Source organism: Rhinatrema bivittatum, chromosome 4 (genome assembly GCF_901001135.1).
Source record: "Rhinatrema bivittatum chromosome 4, aRhiBiv1.1, whole genome shotgun sequence".
NCBI classification, from domain to species: Eukaryota; Metazoa; Chordata; class Amphibia; order Gymnophiona; family Rhinatrematidae; genus Rhinatrema; species Rhinatrema bivittatum.
This window is the reverse complement of record NC_042618.1, coordinates 276424018-276448577: the sequence shown is the minus strand read 5'-3', so window position 1 is coordinate 276448577 and position 24560 is coordinate 276424018. Positions and strand designations below refer to the sequence as shown.

General features: G+C 45.6%; 1 protein-coding gene across 1 annotated transcript in view; it reads right to left on the bottom strand.

Moving 5' to 3' along the window:
- Positions 1-24560, bottom strand: part of SCUBE1 (signal peptide, CUB domain and EGF like domain containing 1) — a 1434630-nt gene that overhangs the window by 556922 nt on the left and 853148 nt on the right. The gene's annotated exons all lie outside the window — the stretch shown is intronic.

Here is a 24560-nt window from a genome sequence, read left to right as displayed (position 1 = left end):
ACACACATGTGCGTGTACTCAGGCTATTTTATAACATATGCACAAGTTATAAAATTGGCATGTCCCTGGGTGGGTGCAGAAGCACATGCACCAATGTGTGCCCACTCACTGCTTTGAAAGTTAACCATCTTATTGTATAAAAAATTTTTTCTGTAGATTTAGAAAAGAGAACAGACAATTTAAATTACAAAAACAAAATCTGTTGCAACACAAATGTGATACTGAGTTTCACCACTGGGTGACAGCAATAATATATTCTCATATCTTATAATATTCTCAAATAGCTATGAGATGCACAGACTAAAGTCAGCAATATATCCTTAAATATACTGTAAATAATGTGCAGTATTATTAAAAAGTTTTAAATTATATTATTGTATTATTAAAAAGTTTTAAATTATATTTGTATGTCTCTTTTTTTTTACACAAATTCTGCAGGTATATAACAGCGTTAGATGTACAAAAAAACGGGCATTTACAAACTGCCCTACCTGTTACATGGGTAAACTAATCCTGTATACCATTTTATCCAAACTGTGCAGAGATTTTCCTGAGGCAAAGTTGGTGCTGACTTTGGACTTTATTCATAATTTGTAATTTTGTAAAATGTAATCATATGCAAGTAAAAATTTCAAGAAATTGTCTGTGTATCAAATAACGGATACAACTTATTGACGGGGCCGATACAGTAAGGTGCGGTAGATAGAAGAGGTGCATTAGTGCCAGGCGCACCCGCGTTTGCCGCATGCACAGTCAAGATCACATACCGCTCGATACTGTATTTAAATGGCATGCAAATGCAAGCTGCGTCCAACGCACGTCCATGAAGCGCAATCCATTTTACTGTATAGGCGCTATACAGCGCCTATACAGTATCCTGGGTGCACTGGTACTTGTCATTTCAAATGACATTTGAAATGACAGGTACCAGGAAGTAGGGATGTGCAGACCAAAAGTTTATGTTCATAAGTCCATAAGTCGAAAGGGGGGGGTCATTTGCGGTCAATATGGACATATGGAGAATTCCATAAGTTGAGTCTATGTCCATATGTGCAAATAAAAATTTAAACCCCTCACCCTCCTTAATCCCCCCCCCCAAGACTTACCAAAACTCCCTGGTGGTCCAGCGGGGTCAGGACGCCATTTCTGAACTCCTTTGCAAGGAGCACGTGACGTCGGCATCACGTCGGAGTGACGCGGCGTCACGTGATTCCCTGCGGGTTCGCTCCGGGACCCTCGTTCGACCCAAAAGGAACTTTTGGCCAGCTTGGGGGGTGTCAGGAGGCACCGTGACCTGAGCGCCCGGCTGGACGTCTGAGGTCACGGCGTGCACTCATACCTTTTAGAGAATAGGGAGCCATGGGGAGCACCCAATCCACCCCGGGCTGCTGAAGCCGCTCTCGCCGCCGGCTGTCCCAGGAGGAGGGGAGAGAGGACTGGGGCTGCTCCGGCGCTGTCAGCGCGGGAGATGGACACGGCCAGGGCAGGTGAGCGGGGGCTGGTGGAAAGTTTGCCCGATTCACTTTGGTCTTGTCCCGGGGAGTTAGGGGGTCAGGCAGTGAAGCGGGGCTGGCTGGGGCTGATCCGTGGCCCGTGAAATTTCGTTTCGGCTTGCCTGACGCTCCACACTAACGCAGGGGTAGGGGTAGGCGGTAAATTAGCAGGTTACACGCGCGGCCAAAACTGCAGGTTTAAAAAGCGATAATCGGAGCCCGCGTTACTGTATGGGCGGGAATAGCTAATCCGATCATTTACATCTCATATACATGCCGCGGGTGGAAAGGGTTTCCCGTTGATTTAAAGAGGCGGTAAGGATGGGTTAAAAGGGATAGTGAATCGCAGGTTGGACTAACGCGGCCAAATTGTGAGTAGAAAGCGGGTTAGAAGCAGGTTAACAGCGGCTGCACTTTACTGTATTGGCCTGTGTATATAAGACAGATTTGATGGAATAATTTTCAAAGTAAACTTATGTGTGTAAGGCCACTTTGAAAAAGCAGAGTTGCTTACCTGTAACAGGTGTTCTCCCAGGACAGCAGAATGTAGTCCTCACATGTGGGTGACGTCAGCATACAGAGCCCTATCATGGAAAACTTTTCTGTCAAAATTTCTAGAACTTTTGACTGGCACACTAAGCATGCCCAGCATGCCATAATCCGTGTAGCCACAGGGGCTCTCCCTTTAGTCTCATTTGTAGCAAAAGGTGCGAGCAAAAAAATAAAATAATAAAAAGATTTCGGACCCAACTCTGTGGGGTGACGGGTGGGTTTCGTGAGGACTACATCCTGCTGTCCTGGGAGAACACCTGTTACAGGTAAGCAATTCTGCTTTCTCCCAGGACAAGCAGGATGGTAGTCCTCACATGTGGGTGATTAGCAAGCTACAGGCTGACTCACATTTAATTTGGACCAACAGCGTACAACTTGTGCAACAGGCACAACAACTGGTGTACTGTTGGTAAAAATGAGGCAGCCTGAAAATCACGGCAGGTGGATGTGGAAGGAGTTGGGATTATACTGGAAATAAGTTCTTCAAGACGAATTGGCCAAAGGCAGAGTCTTGACATCCTTCCTTGTCCAGGCAGTAATGCGCTGCAAATGTGTGAAGAGAACTCCATGTTGCAGCTTTACAAATCTCAGCAATCGGTACTGAACGATAGTGTGCTACTGAGGTTGCCATGGTTCTTACCGAGTGCGCCTTCACTCGTTCCTAAAGGGGAAGGCCTGATTTTTCATAGCAGAATTCCATACAGTCTGCTAGCCAGTTGGAGAGAGTTTGTTTGCCCAATACAAACTGTTTTTGTCAAAAGAAACAAAGAGTTGGGTGGATTCCTATGGACTGCAGTACAGTCTAGGTAAAAGGCAAGTGCACGTTTAAAATCCAAGGTGTGTAAAACTCTTTCGCCCTGGTGAGAGTGAGGCCTTGGGAAAAAGGTGGGCAAAACTATAGATTGGTTCAGATGAAAGTCCATAACCACTTTGGAAAGGAATTTAGGGTGAGTATGGAGGTCCACTCAGTCATGTAGGAACCTGGTAAAGGGTGAGTATGTGACAAGTGCTTGTAACTCACTAACCCTTCGAGCTGATGTAATGGCTACTAGGAAAAGAACTTTCCATGTAAGAAACTTACTATCGCAGGAATGCAAAGGCTCAAACGGGGAGCGCATGAGCCTTGTAAGTACTACGTTTAGGGCCCATTCTGTAACTGGTGACCATAGAGGGGGCTTAAATTGTAACAGGCCCCTCATAAACTGACTCACAAGGGGGTGCGCTGTTATTGGGGCATTCCCTACTCCCTTGTGGTACGCTGAGATAGCACTAAGGTGTACTCGTACCAAGGAAGTCTGGAGACCAGAGTCTGAAAGGTGCCAGAGATAGTCTAAAAGAGATGGAGTGGGGCAGGAAAAGGGGTCAATACCTTTTTGCGTGCACCATGTGGTGAATCTATTCCACTTAGAACAATAGAATTTTCGTGTGGAAGGCTTTCATGAAGCTACAAGCAATTAGACATCAGTTGAAAGGTTGAGTGGTTGTAGGATCAAGCTTTCAACATCCAGGCTGTGAGGGATAGGGTTTGAAGGTTCGGATGGCGCAGCATGCCTTGGTTCTGAGTTATGAGATTGGGCGCTGTGCCCAGGCGAATGGGTTCTCGGATCGAGAGGTCGAGAAGCATGGGAAACCATACTTGTCGAGGCCAATACGGGGCTATGAGTATCATTGACTCTTTGTAGTTTCACTAGAGTTTTGGCTATTAGTGGTATCGGAGGACACACATATAGGAGGGCCTGTATTCCAGGAGCGAGCAAAGGCGTCCATGGCAAATTTGTTTTGCTGCTTGTGCAGGGAGCAGAATCTGACCACTTTGTGATTCAGTTTGGATGCAAAGAGGTCTATTGTTTGTTGACCCCAGCGTTGGAAGATTTTGTTCGTTACCATAGGATCCAGTGACCACTCGTGGGGAAGGAACTGTCGACTGAGGCGATCTGCTACTACGTTCTGTATGCCTGCCAAATAAGTGGCCCTGAGATGCATGGAGTGTGCATGGGCCCAGGCCCAGATCTGCGCAGCTTCTTGGCAGAGGAGATAAGAGCCTGTGCCTCCTGTTTGTTCAAGTACCACATTGCAACTGTGTTGTCTGTTTGTATGAGAAACAGTCTGTGTGTGAAAGGCAGTCTTTGAATGCAAATAGAGCATAGCGCATGGCTCAAAGCTCTATGAAGTTGATTTGAAACTTTGCTTCAAGTTGTGTCCAAGTTACTTGGGTTTGAAGGTTGTTCACATGAGCTTCTCAACCCAAGTTGGATGCGTCTGTGGTTAAAGTCACTTGAGGAACTGGTTGCTGGAAGGGTAGACCTATCAGCAAGCTGGCTTTGTTTGTCTATCAGAGAAGTGATAGATGCAGCTGGTGGGTTACATGGATCTGGGATGAAAGAGGCTAAATGGCTTGGAGCCACTGAGATTTCAAAGTCCATTGAGTTATCCTCATGGCCAGCCTGGCCATAGGAATGGTGTGGACCGTGAAAGCCATGTGGCCAGCAACATGAGGAATTGATGGGCTGAGGCTGTTTTGTTTTTGCGCAGAGACGTAGCTAGCTTGGAGAGTGTGTCTGCGCGGTCATTGGGCAGGAAGGCCTTTGCGACCATGGTGTCCAGATCTGCTCCGATGAAAGTCAGGAGATGGAATCAGGTGGGATTTCTGGTAATTGATGAGAAACCCCAATGAGTGTAGCAGATTGATGGTGAGCTTGAGAGCGTTGAGAGCTCCTTGTTTGGATTAGCTCTTGATTAGCTAGTCGTCCAGGTAAGGATAAAGTTTAGATGGTATCCTTGGGTGATGATGGATATAACCCATTGGTCTGTGGTAATGCTGTGCCAGTTGATTATAAAATGGTGTAGCCGACCTCCTACCGGCAAGTCTGGTCTTGGATTTAGGGAGTGGCCGCTGTTCTCTGGATAAGTTTCAAATCCAGAGGCTGGGCCTGTTTGCAGGGCTGGCTGAGTTCTGGATGCCTTGGCCTGACGTGAATGTCCTCTTTGAGGTGGTCTGGCTGGTCTCACGCAAGATGTAGGTGGGTAGTACTTGTGTGAGCGATAAAAGGGTCTTCTGATATCCCTTCTGGTAGTTTTACGAGCCGAAGAAGGCGGTTCCATGAAGACTGTGGAAAGCTGATGCAGAGTCTCATGGTGATCATTTAATTGAGCTACTACGTCCTGAATTTTGTCACCAAAGAGATTATCTCTGGAGCAGGGGAGATCAGCTAGCTTGTCTTGAACTTCAGTCCGCAAGTCAGATGCTTTAAGCCAGGACCATCTTCTGGCACTGATTCCTGTTGCTGAAATGCGAGACACCGTCTTGAAGGAATCATATGCAGCTCTGATCTCAGGGGCCTTTCTGGAGAATGGCAGTGAGGTGTTCTTGATGTAGTTGAGACAGAGAGTCCGCTATGCCTTGGACCTGTTTCCACAGGTTCCTCTGGTATGGTGTCATGCATAATTGATAGGCAGCTATGCGTGACACTAGCATAGAACCTTGAAAGACCTTTCAGCCCAAACCATCCAAGAATTTTTGGTCCTTTCCAGGGGGAGCTGAAGAATGGGGGTGCAGCCTTTTGGCCTTCTTCTGTGCATTCCACTACCACTGATTAGTGAAGTAGCCGTGGCTTCTGAAACCCTGAAGTGTGCTGGACTAAATAGGTTGCATCTGTCTTTCTATTAAAGACAGTGCAAGGATGCTCCCATAGGTGATGTTGTCATCTAAAAATTGAAGGACTTCCAATGTCCTGTGACATGTGTCCTCCTCAGTAACTAAATTGAAGGGGATGGTCTCTGGCATTTCCTTTATAAAATTAGCAAAGGAGAGGTCTTCTGGAGAAGACTGTCTCCTTTCTTCCAGAGGAGATGGTTCAGAGAGTATATCCACTGTAGAAGTGTCAGTGTCAACATCCTCCCATGGATCATACAGGGACTCAGGCTGAGATCATGAGGGAGGGAAAAAACCTGCTACTCCAGGACATGTTGGCATTGGTGGATCTCTCGATGGTTTCGATGGAGGATGTGGCGGCACAGATGGAGAGTGAGGTGGCATCGATGGCATTGAGGGTAATCATGGGCATCTCGATCCCGAGAGCCCCAATGGACCAGGAACCGGTCCCGGCATTGGTGGAAGCGGGGCTGGAAAAGGACATGAGTCTGTGCATTTGTCTTCCGAGGACCCCGGAATGGGAATTGGGGGTCTCAGAGACTCAGGAGGGCCCCGATGATCATGTCCAGGCGGTCGAGCAATGGCATGAAAAACGATGGCTTCGGTGTTGGTGCCAGTATGGGGGCCGGCATCGATGGATGAAGATTCTGGAGGACATTGAGGACCGCCTGTCAGACAAGTATGTCCAGCTCCTCCCTGGAAGCTGGTATGGGTAATGCAGCTGCAGGGGGAGGCAGGCTAGGCGATACTGGCACCCTCCACAGGATCTATGGGGGCTCAGTACCCGGCACCGATATCGGTGGGGATCGCCTCGGTGTCTCGGGTGCAGAGGAGGTTGGAAGCTCCTCTACCCGTGTCCTCTTCACAATCGGTTCGATAGCCATCGAAACTGATGTGGTGTCGGTGCCGGCGATGATGTTTCCCTCGGTGCTTGGTCTGGTCATTCCCCGGCACCGAGGAAGACGATGCCAATGCCTTGGATGTTGTCGGTAACGGACGGTCACCGCTGCCTTGCTGCTCCCGGCGAGGTTTATCAATGGATTTTGTCGATGTTCTTGCCGGTGATGACTGGGAGGATGCTGATGGGAGTTGGCTTTATCTTGAAAAAGCCCTTCATCTTGTCCAGGTGGCAACACCTGCCCTTCGGAGTCATTTTGCACAGCTAGGGCATCGATGGACATCGTGTGATGAGCCGAGGCACATCGATGGACATCGTGTGATGAGCAGAGGCACACAGACATCATGCGGATCGGTAATCAACATGGTACGCGGACATTCAGGGCATTTTCTAAAGCCCGTCGCCACTATAGAAAAAGGGGGCCACGAAAACGGTTGGTGGCCTACAGGAACAGAGGACAGGGTAAGAGGAATGGACTGAAGACGGTGGAATTTACTCACTGAGCGACGAGAAAAACGATTTCACGATGGGAGACCCCTATGAGGGAACTTTTTTATGAAGAAAATTTCAAATTTTTCCGTGAGGCAAACTGCAGCACGGAAAAAAAAAAAAAAGAAACTGAAGAGAGACCCCTGTGGCTACAGGGATTATGGCATGCTGGGCATGCTCAATGTGCCAGTCAAAAGATCTAGAAACTTTGACAGAAATGTTTTCCGTGATAGGGCTCCATATGCTGATGTCACCCACATGTGAGGACTTCCATCCTGCTTGTCCTGGGAGAACTGGTGTGTCTTATGCATGTATTTGCAGTATAAATTAAGTGGGATTTTTGAAAACGTACAATGGGACAATTTTCAAAGGGAAAGTATGCTCACTCATATATGCGGGTAGTTTTGAAAATTGCACTAGAAATGGGAAAAACCTTGAAAATCCCTTTTATAAATCTAACCCTATAGATAAAAGATTTCATATTTTGATGTCCTTCTTGATCATGATCCACTACTTATGTGGGCAGCTTTTTTGCAGCTCTTATGTTAATTATCTTACAACTAAATCTTAAGCATTGTTCTGTTCAGGTTTCAACCAGTTCCTCTACTATGAGTCAAGTACTGAAAAACAAAGTGTTATGGATGTTAATGTATAAATTGATGTCACCTTGTGGCTGATTATTATATTTACTGTTTTTCTACTTCCTGTCTCTATTGTTACTTTAACCTTGAGTGGTACCTGCTGGATAATTACAACATGGCATATGTTCATTAGCAGGTTTTAGATGTCTTTATTTCTATATATGAAACATGGTGTCAGAAGTATCTGAACCTGCATTGCTTCCCTGCATCCAAAGTAGAGAGTTTCCAGAATACTATGGGGTCAGGAACTGTGAACAGAAAGCAAGGCTTGCAGTGAAATTGATTGGCTTAGGATTGCATGTGCCCTCCTAATGATACGGAAGCACAAGAGTGTTTCTATGTCATGGAAACTGCTAACAATATTCTGCCCCTCAAAGCAGGGCTGGAGGAACCATTAGGCGAGCTAGGCCTGTGCCTAGGGTGCCGAGACTTAGGGGGCGCCGCGGCAGGCAGCAGAATTTTGAAAGGGAGTGATCTGCCACTCCCGGGGCCTCGGCTGCCACTAAGCAAAATGGCACAGGTGACCTTTAGCCCCTACCATGTGACAGGAGCCAACCAAGGGCACCGGTAGCCCCTGTCACATGGTAGGGGCTGAAGGCCACCGGCACCATTTTGGTTAGTGGCAGCCGAGGCCCCAGGAGTGGCAGATCGCTCCCGGGCCCTCTGCTGGACCACCAGAGGGGCGTCGGGAGGGTGACACTAGGGGGGAGGTAGGGCAATCGGTGGCTGGCTGCCTGCCATGGCGCCCCCTAAGTCTTGGCACCTGGTCTCCGGCTGCGCTGATCTTCCTTTCTTCAGCCACATGATCAGCTAGACCGGCTGCGCCGATCTTCTTTCTGTGTGTGTGTTTGTGGTGTGTATGTGAGAAAGGAATGGTGGTATGCATGTGAGAAAGGAATCTGCCAGTTTAAAAAAATGAAATGTGATAATACATATACCTCAACTTTTGTGCTGGTAGCACAACATTTGAAAAGTTGGATGAAAGATGAAATTACTGAATTTTAAGCATCCCTCTTCTGGAAAATAAAATTTAACAAAGTGGGTAGAGACAAATACTAAAGCAAAAAAAAAAAAAATTAAAGTATTTAAAATGTTCATCTCAGCAAAATCACAAATTTAAGATACTGATGCCAGGTGAGGTTTGGTTTTTTTTTGAAGCATAATTTAAGCATGAAGACTAGAATAGTTCCAATCTGAAACGGTTTTGCTTTTTTTTTTTTTAAGCCTTTAGAAAATGTATATTTTTAAATGACTAAGACTGAAATCTTCCCATTTAAAAGGTAAGCTGACTAAGGATGTCTTTCTGTTCCATATCTCCCACATGAATAATCATACGACTGATAGTTTGAAAAAAGACACTTGTTTTATTGCCTGAAAGCGTAAAACAAGAGAAGCTGTACAGGGTGTGGATGGCTGTCCCTTGGGAGGACAGAACCTGAAGGAAGGGTGTCATTTCGCCTTCTGATAGGAACGTGGTTTTCTTATTTAACGGTTGGGAGCATCACTTTCACTTTTAGTAAAAGTGAAAAATGCTGCAAGTCTGAAAGCAAGGTGCTTCTGTGAGAGTGTAATGTGTATGTGAGACAGGGAGGGTGCTTCGTGTATGTGAGACAGGGAGGGTGCTTCTGTATGTGTGTGGTGTATATGTGAGTCAGTGAGGGTGCTTGTGTGTGTCAATTTGTGTGTGCGAGAGAGATGGAGCATGTTTTTGGCTGGCTTGTAGCTGTGAAAGAGGGCATGTGTGTGATTGAGCCTGTTTGTAAGTGAGATAGAACATGTATGTGATTGAGAGCTTGTGTGTAAGTGAAATAGAGAGAGCATGTGTGTGATTGAAAGCCTGTGTGTAAGTAAGAGAGAGCGAGAGCATTATGTGATTGAGAGAGACTGACCAGAGAGGTGACGTATATATGTGTGAGAGAGACTGATCAGGGAGATGACTGGTATGTGTGTGCTTGTGTGTCTGTGAGAGAGAGAGAGAGAGACTGGTTGGGGAGATGATTGGTGTGTGAGAGACAGAAACTGGTCCTGAGGGTGTGTCTGGTGTGTGTGTGTGTGTTTGAGAGAGAAGAAACTGGTTGTGGTCCCTAAGGAAGAGGACTGTGAGGACAGCTTCAGCAGCTACTGCTGCTACTGGTGTGGCCTGCAAGGGAAAGGAGTAGGAGAACTGCTAGAGAGGGTAAGTAAAGGTGGCTTTTTAAGTTCATTTTTCTCGATTGACTACCATTTTAATTATTGGGTAGTATGTGATGTGTCTGCTGTTTGAAATATTTTATTGGTGTTTGATAAAGCTTTCAAAATTTGCATGAGTCTTTAATTATTGGATATTCTATTCATCAGCGGTTTGAAATTATTTTATTTGTATGATTTTATAATTATGTTTAATGATTTATATATCTTGATTTTATTGATTTGTTTCATGAGGAATGGTGAAATTTTTGGTTTTCCATTGTTACACTGTATAGAGTCTGGTGTGATGCGTTTTACAGTTCAGTTTTTGTCTGCACATTTCTATTTATACTTTATGTGGCTTTATTCTGTATTTGGTAAGGGTTTGTGTTCTGCATGCAAAGACTGAGATGAAGCATTCTTTTAGCATGTGGTTTCTCTGAAGGGATCGGTAGTAGCTTGGCCTGTTCTGTTTTCCTGATAGGAGGAGTATTGATATTTTAGATTCTGGTGTAATATTTGTGGTTTTCATAGGTAGGGTTGTTATTCTTTGAGTGTTGGCAAATAGTACTGTGTTGATTCGGGAGGATCATGCCAAAATATATCTCAATAGGTATGATGCCATATGAATTCCAAGATGCAAAGTTTTCTTGATGGCAGTGCATGAAATTATCACAACAACTTGTATATTAATTTTACCTCAGAATGTCATTTTTCATGTAAAATATGTTATAAATGCATAATTTAAAATTGTGTATTGGGAGGGGGGGGCGCCAGACTGTAAGGTTTGTCTAGGGTGCCTAATACCTTTGTATCGGCCCTGCCTCAAAGGCATGAAGGTTGGTGATTTAAGTAGGAACTGGAAAATTTCAAGGCATAATTTAAAGACTACTGTTTAGCTACAGGTGTAAAAGAGAAGTCAGTCAAACAGCAGGCAGCTATATCGAGGATGATAGTGGATACTGAATACTGCCACATTTATAAGCACAATTTGAGCCTTACAGAGGAACACAGAAATGATACAAAAGCCATTCTTGATGCACTGGAAGCCTATTTCAGGCCTACAAAAAATGAATCTGTGAACGCTATATATTTGGCAGCTACAAATAGGAGAAGACTGAATCTATTGACAAATTTATCATACATTTGAGAGAGAAAACAGCAACATGCGATTATGGCCCACTGAATGAAGAACTGATTTGGGATAACTAGTCTTTGGCATAGCCAATGAGTGCACACATCACTTCTAAGAGAAAGAGACTTAAAATTTGAATACAGCTATTGAAATATGTCACACTGTGGAGCTTACTGACTTGCAAATGAGAACTATGGAACATGATTGGCAGGCTGATAGTATTAATGTAACAGATAAGCATCAGCGAAGCATAGCTGACTACTAACATAAGTAACAGCAGGGTAATCTACTTGCAACCAAATCTACAGCAAGTAGGTATTATTAGAATGTACATAAGTGAGAGAAAGAACAATGTCCAGAAAGTGGAAAAATATGAGGTAGCCTGAAACATTTTGGGAGTGTCTATTAAGTAAAAGACAAAACAGTGAGTAAGCTGCATAATTTGGAGGAGATATCAGAATCAGATGATGCAGACTTGCTCAGTACTGATGTGATCTTCTCAAGGAAAAGCTCAAGCACAATGTGAGCAACAGGACACAAATGGCTTGTGAATCTCAGATTAAATAATATACTACAATCCTGTCAACTGGACTATGGGGCAACATGTAATGTAAAGTATGTGAAAAATAAGATGAGGTTGGCACCAAGGGCACAACTACAACTGAGCAGCATTAAAGTGAGCTATATTCAGGACATAGGCACCAGCTCTGTGGGTGCTTGAGCACTCCCGATATTGTCTCCTGTATTCCTGTAGATCAGAAACTGAGAGCTCCATGCTGCAGGGATGTGAAGGAAGGCATTAAGGAAATGCTTCTAGCTACTGCTCCTGCCTCCGCCTGCAGCTCATTGGCTGTGGAAGTCTGACAAGTAGGCTTTGGAGAAGGCAGGCATTACACGTTTGTCTCCCAGCTACAATTCCCACCTTCCCCTGCAGCATATTGGCTGACTATGGAATGTCTGACCAATGAAGAACCAGAGAGCAACAGTCTAGGACTGACAAGTTGTCTGTAAGGTTTGCTGGAAGAGTGGACCCTTTGTGCTGTGATGTGGTTGGTGCTGCCTAGTAGGCAAGCCCACTAGGCCCACACCGACAACTGTTAGAGAAGCCCTGAGGTGGGACCGGCTGGAACTTCACCTATACCAACCACCTCCCTCGCAGGTTGAGTCTTTGGGTTCTAGCGGCCGGCAGTTCTTAGGTAAGTCCCTAAGTTAGTCCAGGAATGAGAGTAGAAAGCCAAGTGTAGGTTGAGGCAGATAGAAGACAGCAGAAATGGGCAACAGATCAGGTGTCAAGGCAGGTAGCAGACAGCAGAAATGGAGAACAAGTAGAAAGTCAAAGCAGGTCAGGGCAAGGTCAGGTCCAAAGCAAAGGGTCAAGTCCAGGCAGCAATCAAGGAAAGTCCAAGCCAGGGTCAGGATCCAGAAGTCAAGAAGAGGGAGAAGAGGGTTCCTGTCTCATTTTGTCTTGTCTTCTTGTCAAAGAAGACAAAACAAAATGAGACAGGAACAAGGCAAGGAACAAGCAAGACAAGAAACAGGCAAGGCTGGAACAAACTAGGGAAGGGTAAAACACACACGAAAAGCAACATGCACTGGGACTGAAGTACACCAGGGAACCTGTTGCTGAGGCGAGGTAAGGTCATCTGGAAGGGCTAAGAAGGTCTAAGTCTGTGATATCATCATTGGGTGCCGTGGCCCATTTCTTGTCATGGGACCTTTATCTAGTAGCACAAGGACTTTCAGTTACTTAATATTGACAAGCTGCTTTTAAGTTCCATGCAGGAAAAATAGTCATCAACTATGATAACCCTTTACTGAGATAAATAGAATTAACAGCAAGAAAATGTTAGGGAAGATGGAGACCTTGAGCATGGGAAAGCTCAGAGGCCTTCGCAATCTGTTAGGAAGCGCTAAGAGAGCGGTCCCATTTCTGAGGAGATTGTGTGCCCTTGGGCCACGGCACAACCCCAGAGGGTTCCAAGGCATTAGCGAGCTGGTGAGACATGTCCGAGCCTGGGCTGAGACCAGGAAGCCAGGCCCCTGCCAACCTGCACAGCCTGAGTGAGATCAACTACGCAAGGTTGGTCTCTGAGTGGTCCACCGACTACTCCAAGCCTTTTTGGACCTGCCGCTGGGAACGGCAAAGGCAGCAGGCCGGACAGGAGTCAAGGGCGGATGAAGGCTCTGGAACATGAAGGCTCAAGATAAGGAACTTGGAGACGTGAAGACAGGCTCATGCCACGAGGTAACGAGACACAACATGGCATGCCAGAAGAGATAGCAATGAGGAACCACGGGTCCAGGAAGCAGAAGCGGAGATGAGGCATCAGGAAGGAACATCAGGAAGACCACAAAACATCAGGACAAGACGAGAGATAATCCAGAAGAGACCAGGAACATGAAGAACGATGAGGGATCCCACGAATAACAGGAACTACCAGCAGGGGCAAAGACGAGAAGTCCTTGAGAGGAACTAACTCCTTGCAAGGAAAAACTTGAATGAATCCAAGACCTTTTTATAGGCAGAAGAGGGAGTTTCCAGAAAGTGAGGTCATCAGTAGACCACTCCTATGCTGGCCCTTTAAATCACCAAAGAAGACGCGGCCTAGCCCCCTAGGAAGGAATCAGGAAGCAGAACCATGGATAGCGGCCATGCTACTGCTAACGCTGAAGAGCAGGGCGGGGCCGAGGAACAGGCCCAGCGTTGTTGGCAGCTCTCAAGCCGCAGAGGGCAGATTGAGGAGCGGCTCCAGCCACAAGGAATACCAGAGACTGTGGCCTCCAGGCCGCGGGGCAGGCAGAGAGGAGGTAAGAAGCTGCCCATGAGAGCAGAATCACAACAGAAAACCTGCAGAGAACTGTCAGTGAATGCAGAATAAATTTCACTGCTCTTCCACTCCTGAGGACAACCGAGCTCTGATGCTGCAAAAATTGTGTTGGACCAACGGGGAGCCTCAGAACAATCCAGGAAGCAAGGAGGTTTCTGACCAATGGGGCGGGAGGAATAGAAGAGATATGGGCTCCTGCTGAAATAAAAAAGGACAGAGGCAATGGAACTGGGAGTGAAAGGAGACAATGGCTTTTTTGTGAATCCCACACAAAATCCTCATGGAGAAGCGCTACACCAAAAGGAACACTGCTGAACCAGTCAAAGCAAAAGAATCTCTCAGCAGGGTACAGGGTTGAGCTGGAAATAAACTCCACCCTTGCTATCCTCCCCTATGTCAGGAGACATTGACTGCAGTTTCTGTGGAGGGAGTGCTGTTCCTCTGCTGAAGGAGCCAACAGAGCTAAGTAAAATAAATAAATAAATAAATAAAACAATCTAAATCTTGATTCTAATAGTGAGAACCAGAGGGTTTCCCTGAAGGTGTTTCCCTGGAAGCTTATAGTTATATCAATAAGAACCACCTCAAGCATCAATAAGACTGTGCCAAGGTTTTTGCTTTTCTCTTGAAAGTACTACAGGAGGGACAGACTGCAACGGGGTTTTCAATCCTGAGAAACCCTCTGTGTGGAAAACATTGGGACTAACATTGGCTAACTGCTCAAATGAATGCAGTTTGGACTAAAGCCATTTTCACAGGCAGGTCCATATCAACCTGCCACAGCAGCCTTGTGTAGACATTTGGGTTATATAGGAATACTGGGACCCTGCAGCAGTTTGCATTTTTTTTCCTTTGTACATGCACCACCAGGACAGGGAAAACAATTTTTTTTTTATTTCTAGCAGCTTACACTGGCTTTTGTGGGCTGCTTGCATGCCATTTACTGTATGGGGTTGCTGTTATCAAAAGTGACATCCTGCTATTGTTAGAGACATTCTCTCTCTATATATCTATCTAGTTAGATAGAAAAAACTGTTATTCCTGTCTGTACTGTGTGGTATTATTCTGCTGTTTTGATTACCATTTCATTTTTGTCTCTTCTCCTTTAACAAAGAATAAAGTTGTATTGAAATTTTCAGCATGTCATACCTGGGTCACCTGTTCAGGAACAGTGGTACCAGCAGCATTTAATCTGGGGTGCCAGAATCATTTCCCCAGTATGTAAAGAACTCTCAACAGGGGCTGGAGAGGTCTTCTTCTGTAGTACGCCTCCAGCTATTGGTGGCAGGTTTTTCTCCATGTCGCCTTATGGGGGCACTACACAGAAGTTGTAGCCTTTTTGGGGCAATAACGGTGCCCCAAGGAGATCGTAGTTTGGCCCCACTTTTTATAGATGGGGAGTTGTATCACAGTGCAACATGGAGAGGCAGTTTTTCCTTAATTGGTGCCAGGGTGAGGGAGTGGATTCTGCCCGGGCTTTCCTGGTGCAACAAGTATCCATGGAGGTGAGTCTACAAGAGATCCAGTTCATGGTGGAGGATCATACATGAAAATTCTGGGGAGGCTACTTGACTCCACACAAGAGACTTTAATCGCTTTAGCCAAAAGATCTTCATTCAAAAACTGGAAGAAGGATCCAACAGAAGAAAACAGGATAAAGCATAAACATTGGCAAGTTAAATGTAAGACATTGATAAGACAGGCTAAGAGAGAATTTGAAAAGAAGTTGGCTGTAGAAGCAAAAACTCACAGTAAAAACTTTTAAAAATATATCCGAAGCAGAAAGCCTGTGAGGGAGTCAGTTGGACCGTTAGATGATCGAGGGGTTAAAGGGGCACTTAGAGAAGATAAGGCCATCGCAGAAAGATTAAATGATTTCTTTGCTTCGGTGTTTACTGAAGAGGATGTTGGGGAGGTACCCGTAATGGAGAAGGTTTTCATGGGTAATGATTCAGATGGACTGAATCAAATCACGGTGAACCTAGAAGATGTGGTAGGCCTGATTGACAAACTGAAGAGTAGTAAATCACCTGGACCGGATGGTATACACCCCAGAGTTCTGAAGGAACTAAAAAATGAAATTTCAGACCTATTAGTAAAAATTTATAACCTATCATTAAAATCATCCATTGTACCTGAAGACTGGAGGATAGCAAATGTAACCCCAATATTTAAAAAGGGCTCCAGGGGCGATCTGGGAAACTACAGACCAGTTAGCCTGACTTCATTGCCAGGACAGTGGAAAGTGTTCTAAACATCAAAATCACAGAACATATAGAAAGACATGGTTTAATGGAACAAAGTCAGCATGGTTTTACCCAGGGCAAGTCTTGCCTCACAAATCTGCTTCACTTTTTTGAAGGAGTTAATAAACACGTGGATAAAGGTGAACCGGTAGATGTAGTATACTTGGATTTTCAGAAGGCGTTTGACAAAGTTCCTCATGAGAGGCTTCTAGGAAAAGTAAAAAGTCATGGGATAGGTAGCGATGTCCTTTCGTGGATTGCAAACTGGCTAAAAGACAGGAAACAGAGAGTAGGATTAAATGGACAATTTTCTCAGTGGAAGAGAGTGGACAGTGGAGTGCCTCAGGGATCTGTATTGGGATCCTTACTTTTCAATATATTTATAAATGATCTGGAAAGAAATATGACGAGTGAGATAATCAAATTTGCAGATGACACAAAATTGTTCAGAGTAGTTAAATCACAAGCAGATTGTGATAAATTGCAGGAAGATCTTGTGAGACTGGAAAATTGCGCATCCAAATGGCAAATGAAATTTAATGTGGATAAGTGCAAGGTGATGCATATAGGGAAAAATAACCCATGCTATAATTACACAATGTTGGGTTCCACATTAGGTGCTACAACCCAAGAAAGAGATCTAGGCGTCATAGTGGATAACACATTGAAATAGTCTGTTCAGTGTGCTGTGGCAGTCAAAAAAGCAAACAGAATGTTGGGAATTATAAGAAAGGGAATGGTGAATAAAACGGAAAATGTCATAATGCCTCTGTATCGCTCTATGGTGAGACCGCACCTTGAATACTGTGTACAATTCTGGTCGCCGCATCTCAAAAAATATATAATTGCGATGGAGAAGGTACAGAGAAGGGCTACCAAAATGATAAGGGGAATGGAACAGCTCCCCTATGAGGAAAGACTAAAGAGGTTAGGACTTTTCAGCTTGGAGAAGAGACGGCTGAGGGGGGATATGATAGAGATGTTTACAATTATGAGAGGTCTAGAACGGGTAGATGTGAATCGGTTATTTACTCTTTCGGACAGTAGAAAGACTAGGGGGCACTCCATGAAGTTAGCATGGGGCACATTTAAAACTAATCAGAGAAAGTTCTTTTTTACTCAACGCACAATTAAACTCTGGAATTTGTTGCCAGAGGATGTGGTTAGTGCAGTTAGTATAGCGGTGTTTAAAAAAGGATTGGATAAGTTCTTGGAGAAGAAGTCCATTACCTGCTATTAAGTTCACTTAGAGAATAGCCACTGCCATTAGCAATGGTAACATGGAATAGACTTAGTTTTTGGGTACTTGCCAGGTTCTTATGGCCTGGATTGGCCACTGTTGGAAACAGGATGCTGGACTTGATGGACCCTTGGTCTGACCCAGTATGGCATTTTCTTATGTTCTTATGTTCTTTGTGTGTGTGGAGCATCAATGAAACTTGAGAACTTGCCGGTAGAAATAAAACCATGCAGTGACTAGTCCCCATGGAGGATTTCTGTGACAGACCCTACACCACAGGCCCAGGGATCCCCTCTACAGTTAATCTGGTGCCTGAGTAACATATTTCTTTTTCAGGGGAGCCAGAAAAGCCTGGACATGACTTAAAGACCTTGTTTTCCCATAAAGATTTCGCCTCCTCAGATGCTGCTTCTATAACACCAGCAGAGGGGAAAGTGATGAAGGCAGCCCTGAAATCCCATTCAAACCTAAACGCATGCAAACTTATGCAGACTTTCTCCAGAAAGATTCCAGTACCCAATGGAGAATATGACTATGAATATTGAATGGAGCAAGCAACACAAATGGTTGAGGACTGGAGCTGCTCTGATGGGGAGAAATAGCAGTGTATTGAGGAGAATTTAAGAGGCCCTGTATTAGGCATATTTGGGGCTGTCAAAGCCTAGATCCCCCAAGCCATGGGCAGCAGAGTGCCTGAATGCCTTGGAAAGCACTTTTGGTACCTTTGAAAGTGGGCCTGACCTATATTTTAATTTCAGGAAGACCAGTCAGAGAGAGGGAGAACAACTGTCAGAGATTTCTTGAGTCAGCTGGAGCATCTTCTCAGGAGAGTTGTCTGAAAAGAGGGAGCTCTCCCCACCCAGAAGGAAGTACTTCTGATAGAGCAGTTGTTGCAAGAGCCCCACATCTGACCAAATGATCATGCATTTGCAGTTGAGAGAATGGCGAGCTGCTCCTCCAAGCTTCTTCAAGAAATCAGAGATGAAGAGGAGCAGGAGGTTGCTAGTCAGGCCCTGGTTAGGTCTGAACGGAAATCTGACCTCCTAGGATGCCGGTCAGTGCAGGTAAATTAAGTGGCTGAAAGGGAGGAGCCCCTCAAACAAGTAAATGAACAGATTGCTGCCCTAAAAGCACAGCATACCCTTCCGACTCTACCTGTCAAGGAGCCAGGAGCCAGGGCCAAAGCTGTGACTGCAAGTTTAGATGAGGATTTGAAAGCTACAGTAGCACAATTGAAGCAGGACATGGCAGCCCTGAAGCAAGTCATATTGGTCCCAGAAAAGCCTACATCCTCTAGGTGGGCATATACAATCGCCTTCGAATGTGAAGGTGCAACAGTGAGCTACCAGACAGGGCCCTTATTCCAGTTGGAAATGAACCAGCCCAGGTTTCATCATCATTGTGGGAAAGAAGGACATTGGACCAGAGCTTGTCCAACTCTGTAGGGCTGACAACGAGGAACACCTAAGTGGCTCATGAATACTCAGCCATAGGGAAATTTCTAAGGTATCCCATGAAGAAGCACCCAGGCCCCCTATAGCACAAAGCTCCAATACTCAATCCTTGCTACCCAGTGTGCTGGATCCCATTGATATTCTAGTTCTTCCCCATGGCCTGATCGGATCCATGCTAGTGCTGTTGGTGAAGATGGAGGCACAGCAAGTGAAGGCCCTTCTGGACACAGGATCCCAGATTACCATCATATTCAACTACTGGTATGAGGCTAAGCTGTAACATTTGCAATTTTCCTCATCAAAGGATTGGCCATTTGGGGTTTGAGTCAGTCTAGCTACCTGTATCGAAGTTATGTAATAGTGGACATGGAGTTTCCATAAAAAGTGACAGGACTCCAAGAGACAGTACCTGTTAGGGATGTGAATCGTTTTCCATATCGTCTTAACGATAGAAATCGTGTGGCAGGGCAAGAAAATCGTGTTAGGCACGATTTTTTAGTTAAAAAATCGTTAAAAATCGTTTTTTCCGATTAGTGCGCACTAACTGGGAGTTAGTGCGCACTAACTGAAAATGATACAATTTGACACTTTTCAGGTCAGTTAAGATCAGTTTAGGAATGAATATGTATTCCTATTGGCTGCCCTCTTATTTATTCATGTTACCAAGTTTCCCACTGACAGTATATGGGGGATGAGAAATGGAAACAGTTGGTAGCTTGACAAAACAAGTAATGTGATCAGTCAATGTGACTAGAACTTGTGCCCTAACCCTGATACCAGGGGTATTGTGATCTTCCTGCACACAGTGCCCTATCCCTATTAATACCAGGAGTGTTGTGATCTTCCTGCACACAGTGCCCTAACCCTGGCACCAGGGGTGTTGTGATCTTCCTGCACACAGTGCCCTATCCCTATTAATACCAGGAGTGTTGTGATCTTCCTGCACACAGTGCCCTAACCCTGGCACCAGGGGTGTTGTGATCTTCCTGCACACAGTGCCCTATCCCTATTCATACCAGGAGTGTTGTGATCTTCCTGCACACAGTGCCCTAACCCTGACACCAGGGGTGTTGTGATCTTCCTGCACACAGTGCCCTAACCCTGGCACCAGGGGTGTTGTGATCTTCCTGCACACAGTGCCCTATCCCTATTCATACCAGGAGTGTTGTGATCTTCTTGCACACAGTGCCCTAACCCTGGCACCAGGGGTGTTGTGATCTTCATGTACACAGTGCCCTATCCCTATTAATACCAGGAGTGTTGTGATCTTCCTGCACACAGTGCCCTATCCCTAATACCAGGGGTGTTGTGATCTTCCTGCACACAGTGCCCTATTCCTGATACTGGGGGTGTTGTGATCTTCCTGCACACAGTGCCCTATTCCTGATACCGGGGGTGTTGTGATCTTCTTGCACACATCCCGGTATCAGGGATAGGGCACTGCATGCAGGAAGATCACAACACTCCTGGTATTAATAGGGATAGGGCACTGCATGCAGGAAGATCACAACATCCCTGGTATCAGGGATAGGGCACTGTGTGCAGGAAGATCACAATACCCCGGAGGAGTGAGGGTCAGGCAGCTCCCCCCTGTCTGTGAAGCCAGCCTCTCACTAGTAATGCAGGGAGGGAGCTGTCTCAGACTTCACCATCCCCCCCCCCCTCACCCACACACCATTCACTAGCTGGGACATGGGGGAAGTCAGGAGTGAGGGTCAGGCAGCTCCCCCCTGTCTGTGAAGCCAGCCTCTCACTAGTAATGCAGGGAGGGAGCTGTCTCAGACTTCACCATCCACCCCCCCCCCCCTCACCCACACACCATTCACTAGCTGGGACATGGGGGAAGTCAGGAGTGAGGGTCAGGCAGCTCCCCCCTGTCTGTGAAGCCAGCCTCTCACTAGTAATGCAGGGAGGGAGCTGTCTCAGACTTCACCATCCTCCCCCCCCCCCCCTCACCCACACACCATTCACTAGCTGGGACATGGGGGAAGTCAGGAGTGAGGGTCAGGCAGCTCCCCCCTGTCTGTGAAGCCAGCATCTCACTAGTAATGCAGGGAGGGAGCTGTCTCAGACTTCACCATCCTCCCCCCCCCCTCACCCACACACCATTCACTAGCTGGGACATGGGGGAAGTCAGGAGTGAGGGTCAGGCAGCTCCCCCCCCTGTCTGTGAAGCCAGCCTCTCACTAGTAATGCAGGGAGGGAGCTGTCTCAGACTGGTATCAGGGATAGGGCACTGAGTGCAGGAAGATCACAACACCCCTGGTATCAGGAATAGGGCACAGGTTCTAGTCATATTGACTGATCACATTACTTTTTTTGTCAACTACCAACAGTTTTCATTTCCCATCCCCCCCAACCATCACCTCAGTTGGAACCTTGGTAACATCAATAGATAAGAGGGCAGCCAGCCAATAGGAATACATATTCATTCCTAACTGACCTTTACTGACCTGGATAGTGTCAATAATTTGTATCATTTTCTGTTAGTGTTCCTGAGTTTCCATTCCATTTCCCATCCCCCCAACCATCACCTCAGTGGGAACCTGGTTAACATCAATAGATAAGAGGGCAGCCAGCCAATAGGAACACATATTCATTCCTAACTGACCTTTACTGACCTGGAAAGTGTCAATTTGTATCATTTTCAGTTAGTGCGCACTAACTCCCGTTAGTGCGCACTAACACGATTTAACGATTTTTAACGATAAATCGTTAGAATTTCTATTGTATTGTGTTCTATAATGATTTAAGACGATATTAAAATTATCGGACGATAATTTTAATCGTTGAAAAACGATTCACATCCCTAGTACCTGTACTGACATTAGTGTGTCCTGAAACCAAGGGGAGGGATAAAACTCCTATTATCATTGGAACCAATGCCAGTTTGTGTGGCCCGATTGGCCCAGAAATATGAAGAGATAGTAGGGCCAATGTGCTCACTATTCATCCTTGGTGGATTTAAGGTGATTTGGGGCTGATTTGGTATGCTTCATCATAACCAGTGAAGAAACAGCCTGGGGCCACTGTGCCAGTTAAATGCTACTTGGAGTTCCACTCAAATAGGAAAAAACAGTCAGTCATGCTGGAAGAGTCATCTAGTAATCGTCTGCTTGGGGAATTACTAGTACAATGCCCAAACTCTGAACAGCAACACATTTCCAGGAGATTACTTTGGTCAGATGCCCAGAGATAGCCCATATGTATTCAGTAGACGCTGTTACCACTGGGAGCTCCTACCTGGGGGCTCCTTGTATGCCTATTGATTCTTCATTGTTCAATTTTGGGGACTCTCCCATCCCTCCTGACTGGAAAGACAGGCTGATACAACAACTCTCTCAGCATAGAAATGTGTTCTCGATCCATGAGTGGGATGTGGGGCTGGCCAGAGGGGTAGAGCACCCTATATCCCTCCATGATTAATGTTCTTTCTGTGAGAGGTCCTGACAATGTGCTCCTGGAGATATCAAAGATGTCAGAAAGCACCTACAAGAATTATTAGCTGTAGGAATTATTGACGAGTAGAGAAGCCCATGCCTTTCCTATAGTGGTGGCTAGAAAGAAGAATGGGGCAGTTAGTGTAGGGAGATATCTCGTTTCACCACTGAATCACCAAAAATGAATCATAATAGCCAAAGAAGTGTAAAGGCCCCAGAGACTGTCACAGCAAGAGAAAGAACTTTTGCCCAGGTGAACCATAAAGTACATTGTCTCAGTGGACAAAAGAGGCTTTGCCCTGATACACTGAAGGATACCTTATCAAGATGTGCCTGTTTGCATGTTCCTGTGTCAATAGGAAAAAATCAGACAGAGAGACAACTTAATCCCATAAGCAGGAGTCATGGATGAGCCAAGCAAGCATAAGTCAGAAAGACCCCTACCCTTGGAAGAGAGAGAGGGGGGGGGGGGGTAGTCAGAGATGGGGAAAACACTGACACTGGCAGACAGCTTGGCATACAGATGTGGCAGTTCTTCCCCTGAAGAAATGGCGAGGGGGAAGAAGACCTGCAATGTGGCAGGACCCCCCCCCCCCAAAGCAATGGGGAGGGGAAAAGATCTGCAATTTGGCAAAAGATCCTCCACCCACCATGTGATTATGCATGAGCCTATGCATATTCATCAGCTGAGAAGTATAAGACAAGGGGGAAAAGAAAAAAAAAAGGGGAGCACAAACCCTAAAAGTGAAGGATCCCCTGGGGAAGAGAATCTCAAGGGAGCGAATCTGGTGAGCATCCCTGAAAAGAAAGGGGAACCTGAAGCAGACCAGCAGCCCTGCTATTGAGGAAGGAGAAGACTAGGTGTGGCCAAGAGACCAGGGCAGGAGACCAGAGAGAGGAGCCCTCCTGTTCAGGTGTGGAGAGTGACACAGTGAAGGGCGAGAATCAGCCCCAGACAGTCCAACAAGTACCGGAGCCAGAAGCCCATCTCCTTCCCCTTCGCCGCCAGCTCTACCCATGCCAAACCCAGGAAGCAAGTCTTTCCCTTGCACACATTCTCCAGACCTCCAGCCAGCGTCTGCTTCAGAGGTAAACAGAGGGATATCACTTGAATCGGTACCAGGGGTAAGTAAGTTAGCCATAAGTATTAATAGATTAAGCAGGTTAAGGTTTATGGTATGTCTTTTACTACCCATGATACAGAACTTTCTTTAGGGAAAACTGGTGCTTAGTGGCCAGGATGTTAGACAGAAATTATTTTCTAAATGTTAAACTCTGCAGGACCTGATAAATAAAACCTATTTCTGAGGAGAATATATGTTGTCTTTTCCTGACTCATGATCACAAGTAAGGTGGGAGAACAGCTGGCAGTGTCTTGTAGCAGACAGATCCCTGCACCCCTAAACTTGCTTACATTAGGATGTATATCAACTATAGAACCTTGAACAAGAGAACTATTCCAGACCAGAACACTGCCCAGAATAGATGAGATACTAGATTGTTTGAATGGAAGCAACTGGTTCTCTGTGCTGGACTTGAGAAGTGGGTACTACCAGATACCCATGAAGGACAGTGACAAGGAAAAAACACCTTTCATCTGCCCACTGGGGTTCTACCAGTTCGAGTGGATGCCACAAGGGGTTACCAGAACTCCAGGTACATTTCAGTGCTTGATGGAAAAAACTGTGGGGGATATGAACCTCCCCTAGATGACCTCCCATCTTACTTCTTAGACTTCTGGCATTGGCATATAGACATTTCAAAGTGTGTTTTTTGTTTGTATTAACAACCTGCTTTTCAGTTGATAGGGATAATTTGGAAATTTTTAGCTCAGGTGATTTTATACATATAGGCACATGGACTACATTAGCTTTTATTGGAACCGCTCCTTTGGGATGCCCTAACTCTCCTGTTTCATTAGTATCTTTCAAGGATACATTCCTCCAAAGCATGCACTTCTGAGTGACTGTTGGCTTTCCCCCTTGTTCTAGTTTAAGAACATAAGAACATAAGAAAATGCCATACTGGGTCAGACCAAGGGTCCATCAAGCCCAGCATCCTGTTTCCAACAGTGGCCAATCCAGGCCATAAGAACCTGGCAAGTATCCAAAAACTAAGTCTATTCCATGTAACCATTGCTAATGGCAGTGGCTATTCTCTAAGTGAACTTAATAGCAGGTAATGGACTTCTCCTCCAAGAACCTATCCAATCCTTTTTTAAACACAGCTATACTAACTGCACTAACCACATCCTCTGGCAACAAATTCCAGAGTTTAATTGTGCGTTGAGTAAAAAAGAACTTTCTCCGATTAGTTTTAAATGTGC